Source organism: Jaculus jaculus, chromosome 8 (genome assembly GCF_020740685.1).
Source record: "Jaculus jaculus isolate mJacJac1 chromosome 8, mJacJac1.mat.Y.cur, whole genome shotgun sequence".
NCBI classification, from domain to species: domain Eukaryota; kingdom Metazoa; phylum Chordata; class Mammalia; order Rodentia; family Dipodidae; genus Jaculus; species Jaculus jaculus.
Window position 1 is genome coordinate 56,519,253 of NC_059109.1, and position 12,724 is coordinate 56,531,976.

The following is a 12,724-nucleotide window of genomic DNA, read 5'->3' on the forward strand; positions in this document are numbered from 1 at the left end:
GTATGCATTTTACTGACTAAGCTAGCTTACCAACCCTGTCAGTCGTATTAGCTTCATAAATACACTGTTTGATAAGTTGATAATGAAAAGATTTTTAATTACAACTTTTCTTGGCACTGGAGAGATGGCTTAGTGGTTAAGGTGCTTGCCTGAGAAGCCTAAAGACCCATATTCAACTCTCCAGGTCCCATGTAAGCCAGTTGTACAAGGTGATGCAAGTGGTCAAGGTTGTACATGTGAACAAGGTGGCACACATGTTTGGAGTTCAATTACAGTGGCTGGAGGCCCTGGCATGCCAGTTTTTTCTCTTTCTCTTTCATAAGACAAAGGCCAGTGTGTTGGACTTCTACATTTACATTCTCTAAAAACAGGTGAAGATGCTCTTTTGTTGTTTGTTTTGTAGGTGTATGTGAGCGTATGCTTGTGGGTGAGTGTAGGTGCATGTGCATGCGTGTGCATGTAGAATCCAGAGACTGCCAGGTGTCTTCCTCTGTTGCTTGCTTATTTATTTACTGAGGCAAGATCTTGCTAGCTAGCTTGCCTGGCCCTTCTGAGCATTGGGAGTACAGTGGCCACCATACCCACTTGCATTTATGTGGGTGCTGGGTGTCCAAATTCCAGTTTTCACACTGCATAGCCCTGGCTGGCCTAAAACTTGCTATGTAAACCGAGTTGGCCTGGAATTTACAGTGATCTTCCTTCTTCTTGATATACCAAGATTCTGTTAATGTCAGGAAAAGCAAAGTAGATACCACTGCTTAATAACTAGGTAATTTTATTCATAAACACAATACTTAGGGATTAATTCATCTTGTCCCATGTAATTTCAGGGAAAAAAAAAAACCTGATTGTTTCTGTATAGTCCATAAAAAGAAAAGTGCTTGTGTTTTGATTTGGGGGAACCGTTTTTTAATATTGAAATAGTGGACATGGATTTTATTTTATTTTAAATGTTTATTTATTTGAGAGAGAGAAAGAGGCAGAGAGAGAATAGGCATATCAGAGCCTCTAAACACTCCAAATAAACTCCAGACGCATGAGCCACCTTGTGCATCTGGCTTATGTGGATACTGAGGAATTGAACCTGCATCCTTAGGCTTTGCAGGCAAGACCCTTAATCGCTAAGCCATCTCTCCAGCCCTGGGTTTTATTTTTGCCTTGCAGGCCACAGAATAATGGTTGAGAGTTTGGTAGAAATGGTAGTGTTACAGGAGAGCATTTGCATCTGTTATACATTTTTTTGCTTAAAATCTCCAGCTACTGCTGCAACATATGAGTACTCCTTTCCCCCAGTCATAAGAGTAGAAAAACCATGTAATGTCTGGATTAGACCATTGGTCTATCCAGTATAGAAACTGCTTAGGAAAGTTACTCCAAAGGGATCTTGTGTCTCATAGTAATCTTTATTTTTTTAAACATTTTATTTATTTCCTTGACAGAGAAAGGAAGGGGGAGAGAGAAAGAGAGAGAGAGAAAATATGAATGGGCCCACTAGGGCTTCCAGCCACTGCAAATGAACTCCAGACACATGCGCTCCCTTGTGCATCTGGCTAATGAGGGTCCTGGGGAATTGAACTAGAGTCCTTTGGCTTGTAGGAAAACACCTTAACTGCTAAGCCATTCCTCCAGCCCTATTATTTACTTATTTATTTTTAATTAACAACTTCTATGATTGTAAACAATATCCCATGGTAATGCCCTCCCAGACCTTTTTTTTTTTTTTTATGGGAAGAAGGGATTTATTGAAGCTTACAGATCCAGGGAAAGTTCCATAATGGCAGAAGAAGCTGGCCTGCTTTCATAGGTCCAGTTAGAGGAAGGAAAGAGAAGCCAAAAGCCACACAGCACACTTCAGGAACTCCAGGTGGAACAAGGCATTTTGCATACCTTTACATTGGCATCTCAAACCCACCACCACATCTTAAGATCCATCCAGTGACACCTCCTCCAACCAGGTGGCTGCCAATTCAAATTACACACTAATAAAACACTGAATATATTGGGGACCATCTATTCAAATTCCAACCCTGGCCCTCAACAGATTAAAAATATCACACATTGTAAATTGTATTCAGTCCAATTTCAAAGGTCCCCACAGTCTTTACCAACTTAAGACAGTACCAAAGTCCCAAGTCTCATCTGAGATTTAGGATTGTCTCTTAGCTGTGAGTCCTGTAAAATCAAACAAGTTATATACTTTCAACATGTAAAAGCACAGAGTAAACATTTTCAACTGGTATAATGCATAGCAAAGAGACTAGAACAATACAAACTCAACCACCATCAAGCAAACATCAAACTTCTGCAGTTCAGGTCCAATATAACCCTCCAACTACGCAGAGTAGCCAAGGAAAACTTCCTTCTCAGGCCAACAGTTCACTCCATGGTAGCCTTTGCACAGTCCTTGTATATCCAAAACACCTTCGGGTCTCCATACAAACCACAGCTCATTTTCCAAGGGCTCTTCCAGCTTATTAATGTGGGTCATCATGACTGGCCTATATGCTGCGTCTCAGCAATGGCTGCTTCTGCAACCATGTGCAATTCATGATCACTCCACACATTTTCTATGCTTCCAAAACCAATACCAGGTGTACAGGACATAGCCATAGTCTTAATTCATGGATGAAATAAATCTTGACTTTGAAAAGCTGGATCCTTCTCCAGTCAACTCTTTCCAAGAGTTTACATGTCTATCATAGTCTTTCCTCAGGCATCCTCTCCACTGTCTTAATGTAAAGCAGTTAGATAATCTACCTTAAGATTGCTAATGTGCTTACAATAGCAGCTTCAGTAACCGGTCTCAGTGTCTATATTTCTAACTTGCTTGAGGTTTTCCAACTTAAAATCTTAAGTCTCTCAATGTAATATCTTTTTTTTTTTATATATCCCATGGTAATTCCCTCCCTCCCCACCCCCACACTTTCCCATTTGAAATTCCATTCTCCATCATATTCCCTCCCCACCAGACCTATTTTTTAAAAAAATATTTTTATTTATTTGCTGGGGGAGGGAGAGAATGAGAGCTCTAGTAGGAATGGGGCACACCAGGTCCTCCAGCAACTGCAAACCAACTCCAGATGCATGTGTCCCTTGGTGCATCTCACTTTACATGAGTACTGGTGAATCTAACCCCTCTCCTCAGGCTTTGCAAATAAGCACCTTTAACTGCTGAGTCTTTTCTCCAGCCCACCTTTATTCTTTTATAAAACTATAATTTGCTCTGCTTATCCTCAAATTTACTATTAAGTGTTCTTATTAATGTCCATAAGTCTGTCAAAGGTGTTAGTAGGTCTCCAAAGACTTTATTTGTTCATTGTATTTTTAAAAAAATTATTTTTATTTTATTTATGTGCAAGCAGAGAGAGAGAAAATATGGATATGCCAGGGCCTGTAGCCCCAGCAAATGCACTCCAAATAAATGCACCACCTTGTGCATCTGGCTTTACATGGGCACTAGGGAATTAAACCTGGGTCCTTCAGTTTTGCAGGCAAGTACCTTAACTGCTAAGCCATCTCTCCAGCCCCTTTTATTTTCTCTTCTCTTCTTTCTTTCATTTTAGATTTTTAAATTTTTATTTATTTATTTATTAGAGACAGAGAGAGGGAGAGAGAATGGGCATGCCAGGACCTCTAGCCACTGCAAACTTCAGATGCATGTATGTTGCAGTCCGGTTCGCATTGCTGGTAGAAATCACCCAACCAAGAGCAGCTTCTGGGAAAAAGAGATTTATTTTGGTTTACAGGCTCGAGGGGAAGCTCCATGATGGCAGGGGAAAACGATGACATGAGCAGAGGGTGGCATCACCACCTGGCCAACATAAGGTGGACCACAGCAACAGAAGGGTATGCCCAACACTGGCAAGGGGAAACTGGCTTTAATACCCATAAGCTGGCCTCCAACAATACACTCCCTCCAGGAGGCATTAATTCTCAAATCTCCATCAGTTGGGAACCTATCATTCAGAACACCTAAGTTTATGGGGGACACCTGAATCAAACCACCACAATGTACCACCATGCGCATCTGGCATACATGGGATCTGGAGAATCGAACCTGGGTCCTTAGGCTTCACAGGTATGTACCTTAACTGCTAAGCCATTTCTCTAGCCCTTCTTTCTTTTTTTGAGACAGGTCTTCCCTATATCCCAGACAGGCTTCAGACTTAACAATCCTCCTACTCCAGCCTCCCAAATGCTGTAATTACAAGTAGCACATGTTGCTACATTTGGCTGTTTATTCATATTTTTTTTTATTTTGTTTTTACCTTGTGTGTGCATGTGTGTGTGTGTGCATATGTGTGGAGGCTGGAGGTCAACCTCAGGTGTCTTCTCTATCACTCCTTACCTTATATTTTTGAGACAGGGTCTCTCACTGAACCCAAGCTCACTGATTTGGCTGGACAAAAGAGCCAGCAAAGCCTGGGAAGTCTTCTCTCTCCACCTTCTCAGTACTGAGATTACAAGCATGTTTGTTTCACTATGCTTGGCATTTTATGTAGGTGCTGTAATTTGTGTAAACTTAGGTCTTCAAGCCTACATAGCAAGCATTTTACTGACTGAGCCATTTTCCCATCCCTCTTCATTTATTTATTTATTTGCATGTGTGTGTATGGCCGCTTTGAACAGACAACAGAAGCTTTCACCACTTTTTGTGTCCAGGTTACTTGAGTGTCTTGGTAAGTGAACCTGAGGCAGCAGGTTTTGCAAGCAAATACTTGTAACCACTGAGCCATCTTCCCAGCTCCCATCTTCAATTTTGGTTTTTTGAAATAAGATCTCACTCTTGCCCAGGCTGACCTGGAATTCACTATGTAGTCTCAGGGTGGCCTCAAACTCAAATGGTGATCCTCCAGCTTCTGCCTCCTGAGTGCTGGGATTTACATCAGGTGTCACCATACCAGTTTCATTAAAAAAAAAAAATTATTTGCAAGTAGAGAGAGACAGATGGAGTGAGAGAGAATGGGCATTCCAGGGCATCCAGCCAGTGTAAACGGAATTCCAGATACATACACCACTTTGTACATCGGGCTTTATGTGGGTACAGGGGAATCAAAGTGGGTCATTAGGCTTTGCAGACAAGTGCTTTAACTGCTGAGCCATCTCTCCAGCCACCCATCTTCATTTTATTTTTCCTGAGGTAGGCCCTTGCTGTAGCCCAGGCTGACCTGGAATTCACTATGTAGTCTCCGGGTGGCCTCAAACTCACAGCACTCCTCCTACCTCTGCCTCCGCCTCCTGAGTTCTGGGATTAAAGGTGTATGCCACCATGCCCAGCCCATCTTCATTATTATTATTGCTTTTATTTTATTTTATTTTTGAGGTAGGGTCTTGCTCTAGCCCAGGTTGGTCTGGAATTCATTATGTACTCTCAGGGTGGCCTTGAACTCATGTCAGTCCTCCAACCTCTGCTTCCCAGGTGCTGAGATTAAGGGTGTGTGCCACCATGCCCAGCTAATGTTTCATCTGTTTATTTATTTACTTACTGAAAGAAAGAGGCATATATATATAGTGGGGGGAGAATCTGGGCATGCTAGGGCCTCTAGCCACTGCAAATAAACTCTAGACACTTGAGTCACCTTGTGCATTTGGGTTTATGTGAGTACTAAGGAATTGAACCTGGGTTCTTTGGTTTTGAAGGCAAGTACCTTAACCACTAAGCCACCATTTTCATTTTTAACAAGCCATTTAAAGAATGTGTAAATGTTCATTCAAAAATTTTTTTCTGGGCTGGAGAGATGGCTTAGCGGTTAAGCGCTTGCCTGTGAAGCCTAAGGACCCCGGTTCGAGGCTCGGTTCCCCAGGTCCCACGTTAGCCAGATGCACAAGGGGGCGCATGCGTCTGGAGTTCGTTTGCAGAGGCTGGAAGCCCTGGCGTGCCCATTTTCTCTCTCCCTATATCTGTCTTTTTCTCTGTGTCTGTTGCTCTCAAATAAATAAAAAATTTTAAAAAAATTATTAAAAAAAATTTTTTTTTAATCAGTTGGGCATGGTGGTACATACCTGTAGTCCCACATTTAGGAGACCAAGGATCATAAGTTTAAAAGCAACCTGGGCTGCATAGTGAGACTATCTCAGAAAAAAAGAAAAAAAAATCAAATATAACAAATATAAATGAGAAAAGTAAGTATTCTCTCAGTCCCTCACTTTCCTTCTCTAAAGTTTACAATTGCTATTGATTTCTTGTATTTTTCCCACAAATAGTCTATTCACATTATAATCTAGTCATACATAAAATCATATATATGACAAAATGTATAATTATCTGTATGATTTTATGTTGTACATATATATAATCTCCCTCACCTATGCCCAACATATGTAATCATACTACACATACTATTCTGCAATTTGATGTAACCCCTTGGTTTCAGTCAATAAAATTCATTTCTGTCTAGGTTAATATTCTGCAGCACATATGATCCTATAAACATAATGATTGGTCAGATCTGTCACTCCACAACCCTTGCTAAAACAAAACAAGTCAACACCTTCTCTTTTTCAGGTAAAGTCTACCCATTTTAACATGGCATACAAGTTTGAACTACAACCCCAATCCCACTTGCTTTTCCTGCATCTTAAACTGTTAGGCTTATACTGAATTTACACCAAACATATGGTCATTCTGATTTTTTTTTCCCAGTTTTTCAAAGTTTATAGCTTCCTGCCTACAAACAGCTTCCTCTGCCTTACAGTTTGGATGACTTCTGCTTTAACTGAATATAATAGAGAATAGTTCTAGTATTTATAGAAATCCAGGGCTGGATGTGTGGTTCAGTGTTTGAGCACTTGCCTAGCATACTGAAAGTTCTAGATTCTAGGTTTGATCCTCAGCACTGAAAAAAGAAATCCAGGACTTCAGATGGCTGGGGCTAGGATGACTGTGAGGTTAAGACCAGTCTGGGCTACATAGCAAGAGCTTGCCTTGAAAATAAAATGAGAGTTGAGCTGGGCATGGTGATGCACGCCTTTAATCCCAGCACTTGGGAGACAGAGGTAGGAAGATTGCCTTGAGTTTGAGGCCACCCTGACGCTTCATAATGAATTCCAGGTCAGCCTGAGCTAGAGGAAGACCCTACCTTGAAAAAACAAAAGCAAAAACAAAATAAAATAAAATACGACTAAAAAATAAAATGTGATTTTACTAGGTTACCCTTTTTTGGTAAGACTTAAAAGTTTTGCTTTTTTTTTTTTAATCCATAAAGTATGCAAGTAGTTTACTCAGGTCTACAAAGCTTGTTTAAAACAACAGTCGTCCAGGTTCTGGTTCTAGATAAGATGGAGTAAGCACACTTCACCCTGTCTCTCCCACTGAATGCAGCTATAGTACCTGGACACAGTGCTTGGAGTGGCTATTTGAGGACTCTGAAAAGTAAATAGTAGGAGGCAGATTGGGGAAGAAGATCAGAATTCAAAGTACCACTGAACCAGCGGTGAGTTTACCTTTATTTTTTACTTCAAGTTTGCCCCAGCCTGAACTTAATGTATCTTGAAACTTGGAAGTGGGCATTAACATGGGCATAAAAAATACCAGAAGTCCTCCAATTCTGAATCCAGGAACATGAAAATGGTTTCATAACACTCAGAGAAAATGTAGACATCCGTATTTTTTGTTTTTATTTTCATTTATTTATTTGAGAGAGAGAGAGAAAGAAAGAGAATATGGGTGCATCAGGGCCTCTTGCTGCTGCAAATGAACTCCAGATGCATGTGCCATATCTGGCTCTATGGGTACTGGAGAATTGAACCTGGGCCAGCAGGCTTTGCAAGCATGCACCTTCAACCACTACCATCTCCTTTTTCTCTTGCACCTGGGCCTCAAGTAGTCCTTGGCAGTAGCTGCCATTGAGGCAGGCAAGGACACCAGAGGGGACAAGGCAGGTAGGTGCCTAAAACTCAGAGGGAGGGAACTTCTTAACTCAGATTGGAGGAAAAATTATGAAGAGTGTTGCAGTCAGGTTCATATTACTGGCAGAAATCACCTGACCAAGAACAGCTTTTGGGAAAGGAAGGATTTATTTTGGCTTACAGACTTGAGGGGAAGCTCCATGATGGCAGGGGAAAATGATGGCATGAACAGAGGGTGGACCACAGCAACAGGAGAGTGTGCCAAACACTGGCATGGGGAAACTGGCTATAACACCCATAAGCCCACCCCTAGTAATACACTTCCTCCAGGAGGTGTTAATTCCCAAATCTTCATCAGCTGGGAACCTAGCATTCCGAACACCTAAGTTTATGGGGGACCCCTGAATTAAATCAGCACACAGAGTGAGGCAGTTCTCTATTGCTTTTCTTCTCTCTGTACCCTCTTGTAGTCTGTTCCGTGATGGGAGTGCAGTCATGGAAGCACACTTCAGGATGGGGTTGGTCAAGCCCCAGCTTTCTGCTGGAGTGCTGAAAAGGGGAGCCTGAGGAACTGGAAGATTGTAGAAGAGGGGAAAACTTGAAGGAAATAAAACTTTATGAACCTCTGAGCTGACTTTTTGTATATGTTTGAGACAGGGTCTCATGTAGCCCAGGATGGCCTGAAAGTGACTAGGGAAGCTGGCCTTGAATTTCCTGCTTTTACCTCCCAAGTTCTGGGATGACAAGCATGTGTCACTATGCCCAGCCTGAACTGACTTGTAAGCTGTGCATGCAGGAATGGACTTATGCGGTAGACCACTGCCTATATCCTTGACTAGACTCTGCGTGGAGGACTTAAACATACTTAATATGACCATAAAGGCTTTGTCATGAGAAATATAAACCATAGAAGGCTGGTCAGTTCTTGAAATGTGAACTCAACTGGGCTGATTATTGGCCAAAACAAAAATAACTGCATTCTTGGTGAGATGTAATAAGGCCTAGAGTCTCATTCATTCTATAGTCATTCAGCTTAAAAAAATTACAGGAAAATCTGAATTCACATAGAAAAAGAAAATTTATGCTAATCATGCAAATATTAGATTTAACTCAGAAAGACTAAATCAGCTATTATGGCTATGTTCCAAAAATGAATAGGAAGATAGAAAGTCTAAGCAAAACAAAAACAAAAACAAAAAAACACCTAAGTAACCACAGAGTGAAAATTTTAGAACTGAGAAATATAATACAGAAGTGAGACTCTCAGTAACAAATTGGCTGTGATAAAGAACAAATTTGAGGGCTGGAGGGATGGCTTAACGGCTAAGGCATTTGCCTGCAAAGCCAAAGAAACCAGGTTCAGTTCCCCCGGACCCACGTTAGCCAGATGCACAAAGGGCGCATGCATCTAGAGTTCATTTGCAATGGCTGGAGGCCCTTGTATGCCCAAATTTTCCCTCTTTCTTTCTTTCTTTCTTTCTTTCTTTCTTTCTTTCTTTCTTTCTTTCTCTCTTTCTCTCTTCTCTCTTTCTCTCTTTCTCTCTTTCTCTCTTTCTCTCTTTCTTTCTCTCTTTCTCTCTTTCTTTCTCTCTCTCTCTCTCTCTCTCTCTCTCTTTCTTTCTCTCTTTCTCTCTTTCCTTCTTTTTCTGTCAAAGAAAGGAAGGAAGGAAGGAAGGAAGGAAGTAAGTAAGTTAGGTTGATTTGAAATGAAAATGTACCAACAGAATTAGGCAACAGGAAAATATTTTTAAAATAAAGAGAGCCTCTTTGATCTGCATAATATAAGACGGTCTGACATTTGTATCACCAGAGACTTAGGGCAGAAATTGCTCAGTGGGTAAAATGCTTCCCAGACAAGTATAGGGCCTCACTTAGAATCTGTCACACTTACGTAAAAGCCAAGTGTGGTATTGTGCACCTTTAATCCCAGTACTAGGAGTTAGGGGAGATTCCTAGGGCTTGCTGAGTGAATAATGTAGCTAAATCGGTGAGCTTCAGGTTCATTATGAAACCTGTCTCAAAAAATAAGGTGGGGGCTGGAGAGGTGGCTCAGTAGTTAAGGTACTTGCCTACAACCTGGGTTCAGGTCCCCAGTACTCACATAAAGCCAGATGCACAAGGTGACACATGCATCTGGAATTTCTTTGCAGCAGCTAGAGGTCCTGATATGCCTGTTCCATCTGATTTTCTTTTCACTCCCTTTTTTTGCAAATAAATAAATAGATTTTTTTTTTAAAGTTAGAGAAAATAAGGTGGAAACAATAAGACATGGTGGCGCACACCTTTAATCCCAGAATTGGGGAGGCAGAAGTAGGAGGAGTGCTGTGAGGTTGAAGGCAGCCCGAGAATATATAGTGAATTCCAGGTTAGCCTAAGCTAGAGTGAGACCCTACCTCGAAACCAATGAATAAACAAATAGGGTGGAAGACTGGAGAGATGGCTCAGCAGTTAAAGACTCTTGCTTGCAAAGCCAGATGGTCTGTGTTCAATTCCTAGAACCCATGTAAAGCCAGGTGCACAAAGTAGTGTGTGCATCTGGAGTTTGCAGTGGCAAGGAGCCATGAGGCACCAATTGTCTCTTACTCACTCTCCTTGAAAATATGTAAAAATATTTTTTTAAAAAAGCTGGGGATGATGACTCACACCTTTAATCCTAGCACTTGGGATGCTGAGGTTGGATGAGCACTGTGAGTTCAAGGCCAGCCTGAGGCTACAGAGTGAGTTCCAGGTCATTCTGGGTTGGAATGAGACCTTGCTTCAAAAAACAACAAAAAGTCGGAGAACAGTTGAGGAAGACAGCTAAAGCAGACCTGGCTTCCACATGTATGCATGTGCGCGCACACACACACACACACAGAAAAAGAGAGAGAGAAAGATTGGTATGCCACAATGTGGGGAAAAATAACGACATGCATAGTGAAATAGAAGAAGCTGGGTGTAGTGGTACATGCCTGTAATGTCAGCATTCAGGACCCTGTCTTAACAACTACTAGCCTCCCCCTTTACACAAACAAAAAAAAAAACACAGAAAAAGAAACATCATTCTTTGTATTTGTGTATAACATTTCTATCTGTATAGGAAATCTCAAAGAATCTGTAAAAAATATCAAAAGTGCCAGGCATAGTGTTGCATACCTTTAATCCCAGCACTCAGCAGGCTGAGATAGGAGGATCTCTGTGAGTTTGAGGAGGCCATCCTGAAATGTATGGAATGAATTCCAAGTCATCCTGGGCTAGAGCCAGACCTTACCTTGAAAAGCCAATAAATAAATAAAAGAAGCCCACCAAGGCTGGTGAGATGGCCCAGCACTTAAAATTGCTTGTTCTGCAAACCTGATGCCTGGAGTTCTGGTCATTAGTACCCACACAAGACTCAAGGGGTACATGTATCTGTAATCTAAATGTACTTATGGCCAATGATCAGGAGCTGGGAGCATCCCAAAGTTCATAGGCTAACTTGTCTGGCATTCACAACAGAAAACAGAAACGAGAGATGCTGTCTCCAACAAGTTGGAAAGCAAAAACTAACATCATAAAAAGTTGAGGGTGGGCTGAAGAGATGGCTTGGTGGTTATGGCACATGGCTGCAAAGCCTAAGGACCCAGGTTTGATTCTCCAGGTTCCATATCAGCCAGATGCACATGGTGACACATGTGTCTGAAGTTTGTTTGCAGTGGCTAGAGGCCCTGGCACACCCATCTTCTCTCTCTCTTTCTCTCTTCCTCTTTTTCTCTCCCTGTCTCTAATAAAAATAAATATTTTTTAAAAGTTGAGGGGAAAATAAAAAGGCAGTAGACAGGAAGAAAATATTTGAAACAACCACGTATTTGGAAAGGACATTATAATAGTACATAACCTTCTGAAATGCATCATAAGAAAAATATTTTAAGGCTGGAGATAAGGATCAGTGGTTAAAGGTGCCTTGATTTTAATTCCCCAGTACACACGTAAAGCCAGATGCACAAAGTGGTGCATGCATCTGCAGTACTAGGAGGTCCTGGTGTGCCCATACTTAGTGTCTCCCTCTTTGTCTCTCAAATAAACAAATAAAACTATTAAAAAAGAAAAGAAATGCTAGGTGTGTTGCCACATAACTTTAATCCCAGTCTTGGGAGGCAGAGACAGGAGGATTGTCATGAGTTCGAGGCCAGCTGAAGACTACATAGGGAATTCCAGGTCAGCCTGGGCTGGCATGAGACCCTACCTCGAAAAAACAAAAAAGAAAAGAAATATTTTAAAGAAAATATTTAATAGATTTTGGCAGGTACTTTTATAAAGGATGTAGAAAAGCAACTCATGAAAAGATTTTTTTTTTTCTTTCTGGTTTTTTTTGAGGTAGGGTCTCACCCTAGCCCAGGCTGACCTGGAATTCACTATGGAGTCTCAGGGTGGCCTTGGACTCTGCTTCCCTGAGTGCTGAAATTAAAGGCGTGCGCCACCACGCCCAACTGAAAAGATGTTTAACAGAATTAAACATTAGGAAAATGCAAAGTGAGATTCTACTGCATGCCATTTGAATAGTTTAAATTAAAACTGCTAATCATGTCAAGTGTTTCTAAGGACACAGAGCCGCGGGAACCCTCACACATGATACAAACAAATTTGGTGAATATGGCGCCTCTAGGGAACAGTTCCACACCATATGTTAAATTGGAGCTACCAGTGGCTTATCAGTCCCACAAATAAAGCCTTTTGCTTGGCGTGGTGTCACACCCTTAAAATCCCAGTGTTCAGGAAGCTGAAGTAAGAGGATCACAAGTTTGAAGCTAACTGCATAGTACTTACCCACAGGAAATGAAAATTTAAGCCTGGCATGGTGGCACACGCTTTTAATCCCAGCACTCAGCAGGCAGAGGTAGGCGGATCACCATGAGTC

At 41.4% G+C, this 12,724-nt stretch overlaps 1 protein-coding gene across 3 annotated transcripts in view; it reads left to right on the plus strand.

The window, feature by feature from the left end:
* Ttbk2 (tau tubulin kinase 2) overlaps window positions 1-12,724 on the plus strand; it is a 135,380-nt gene that overhangs the window by 48,980 nt on the left and 73,676 nt on the right. Inside the window, exon 2 of one of the 3 annotated variants that reach the window (XM_045156850.1) lies at window positions 7,322-7,433. The exons of the other annotated variants lie outside the window; for them this stretch is intronic. The gene's annotated coding sequence lies outside the window, so the exon portion shown is untranslated. The remainder of the gene's footprint in view (window positions 1-7,321; window positions 7,434-12,724) is intronic. 3 annotated transcript variants of the gene reach the window in all.